This window comes from Arachis ipaensis, chromosome B5 (genome assembly GCF_059453495.1).
Source record: "Arachis ipaensis isolate K30076 ecotype BB chromosome B5, ASM5945349v1, whole genome shotgun sequence".
In the NCBI taxonomy this organism is placed as follows: Eukaryota; Viridiplantae; Streptophyta; class Magnoliopsida; order Fabales; family Fabaceae; genus Arachis; species Arachis ipaensis.
In genome coordinates, this window is record NC_142440.1 from 105,068,155 (window position 1) to 105,070,864 (window position 2,710).

The 2,710-nt window shown below is 43.7% G+C and overlaps 1 non-coding gene across 1 annotated transcript; it reads right to left on the reverse strand.

Moving 5' to 3' along the window:
- Positions 1–304: 304 nt before the first annotated feature.
- LOC148565248 (small nucleolar RNA R71) lies at positions 305–411 on the reverse strand. Its single transcript, XR_015884465.1, has one exon. It is a non-coding gene; the product is annotated as a small nucleolar RNA R71 (small nucleolar RNA).
- Positions 412–2,710: the final 2,299 nt, after the last annotated feature.

Here is a 2,710-nt window from a genome sequence, read left to right on the forward strand (position 1 = left end):
AACCATACATGCCAACAACTTTGAACTAAAGCCACAGCTCATCACCCTTGTTCAGAACAATTGTTCATTCAGAGGGAGTGTCCAAGAAGACCCCAATCAACATCTAACCACCTTCCTGAGGATATGTGATACTGTGAAGTCTAATGGTGTTCATCCTGACACCTATAGACTACTTCTGTTCCCTTTCTCACTCAAGGACAAGGCATCTAAATGGCTAGAATCCTTTCCAAAGGAGAGTTTAGCAACCTGGGAAGATGTGGTGAACAAATTCTTGGCAAGATTCTATCCTCCTCAACGGATCAACAGGTTGAGAGCTGAGGTACAAACCTTCAGGCAGCAAGATGGTGAGACTCTATATGAAGCATGGGAGAGGTTTAAGGACCTGACAAGAAGGTGCCCACCAGATATGTTCAATGAATGGGTGCAGTTGCACATTTTCTATGAAGGTCTTTCTTATGAATCGAAGAAGGCAGTAGACCACTCATCTGGGGGATCTCTGAACAAGAAGAAGACCATTGAAGAAGCCATAGATGTCATTGAGACTATAGCCGAGAATGACTACTTCTATGCTTCTGAAAGAGGCAACACTAGAGGAGTGATGGAGCTAAACAATGTGGATGCACTACTAGCCCAAAACACGCTTATCACCAAGCAGCTGGCTGATCTTACCAAGAAGATGGAGAGGAACCAAGTAACAGCAATCACCACCTCATCAGCAACCCAAGAGGGAGTGAATACAGAGGCAGAGGATGAGCAAGAACAAGCCAACTACATTGGAAACTCACCTAGGAAAGCACATGATCCATACTCCAAGACCTACAATCCTGGTTGGAGGAACCACCCAAACTTTGGGTGGGGAAATCAACAAGACCAAGACCAAGATCAGAGAGGCCACAACGCCAACAACAATGCAGCCCACCAACATTCCACGCAAAGATCTATCAACACCCACCTAACAACACACCTCAACATCCATACCAAAGCCAAAATGGCCCTTCTCATCCCTCCAACCTCAACTCACCATTATCTGAAGATAGACTCTCAAGGATTGAGACTATACTTGAAGGCATATGCAAAGAGTTTCAAGATAACAAGGTGTTCAAAGAGGAGGTGCGAGCCAGTATGAAGAACCAGGGAGACACCATCAAGAGGCTGGAATTTCAAGTGGGATACTTATCTGAGAAGATTCCCAAACCTACTGATAGCTTCCCAAGTGACACAGAGAAAAATCCGAGAGGTGAAGCAAAGAAAGTCAGATGGGAAGATTGCAAGATGGTTACTATAAGTGATAAAGAGACTGAGGAAGAGCTGAACAACCCACTAGAACAACCTGAAGATACTTCAGCAGGAAAGCAGGGGGAGAATCATCAAGAAACCACAATTACACAGAAGGAGCTGACACAGAAGGAGCTGCTGAGACTCTATGCACCCTTTCCCCACTTACTAAATGGCTGTGTAGAGAAGAGAATATACTCAAGGTTTCTTGACATGTTTGCATCCCTCCATGTAAACATACCATTTATCAAGGCCCTTCAGCGAATGCCCTCATACATTAAGTATATGAAGGAGCTGCTGACCAGGAAAAGCTCACTCAAGAGAAGACAAACAATAGTGATGAATAAGGAGTGCAGTGCCCTCATTCAACCCGAGTTGCCTACAAAAAGGAAGGACCCAGGGAGTTTTCACATCCCCTGTGTCATAGGAGAAACCATGTTTGATAAAGGACTTTGCGATTTGGGAGCAAGCATCAACTTGATGCCTTTATCCCTTATGAAGAGGTTGCAAATCAATGAGATAATACCCACAGATGTAGTCATCAGGCTGGCTGACAAGACTCAAAAACAAGTAGTAGGAGTGGTTGAAAATGTGCTGGTGAAGGTTGGAAACTACTTCCTTCCCAAAGATTTTGTCATATTGGAAATGGAGGAAAGTCATCTCCATCCAATCATATTGGGGAGACCATTCCTAGCCACAGCCAGAGCACTTATAGATGTGGAGCGAGGAGAGCTAATTTTGAGGATCCATGATGAACAACTCACATTCAATATTTTCAAACCCTCACACGAAATAGATCAAGAGAACCAAGAACCAAGAAAAGATCACAGTGAGATACTGATAGAAGAAACAAGCACTGAAGCACAACCAGCACATCTGGGAGTCCCCTTGGTTGAAAAACAAGATAATCAACAGCTGTCACAGCTAGAGAAAACTCAAGTGGAGCCAAAACCACCAGAATCACATGAGACCGGCAACAAAATCTCCACAGGAAAAGAGACCACAAAGAGCAGGATAACAGCAAAGAAGAAGGTACCAAGGAGATGGAGGAACAAGAAGATCCCTACAGAAGATTTCTCTCCAGGAGATAAAGTGATCTCAGCTTACTTTCCAGCTATTCCCTCTAATCTCCCCACCATCCCATCTCAGCTACCTAAAGTCTTTACCATCAACAGAGTTCTCTCCCTAGAACATGTGGAGATCCTTGATGAAGCCAATGGAGATAGATTTACTGTAAGGGGGGATGACTTGAAGCACTACCAACCACCCTGATAAAGGCAGAACATCAAGCTAGTGACGCTAAAGAAGCGCTTCATGGGAGGCAACCCATGTTTTACATGCTTTTAAAAATAGTTAATAATGCAAGGTTCATGAATTTCAAATCAACTTGATATTCACTTGAATGAATCCTTGTGTGCAACATATAGTGAGGAAC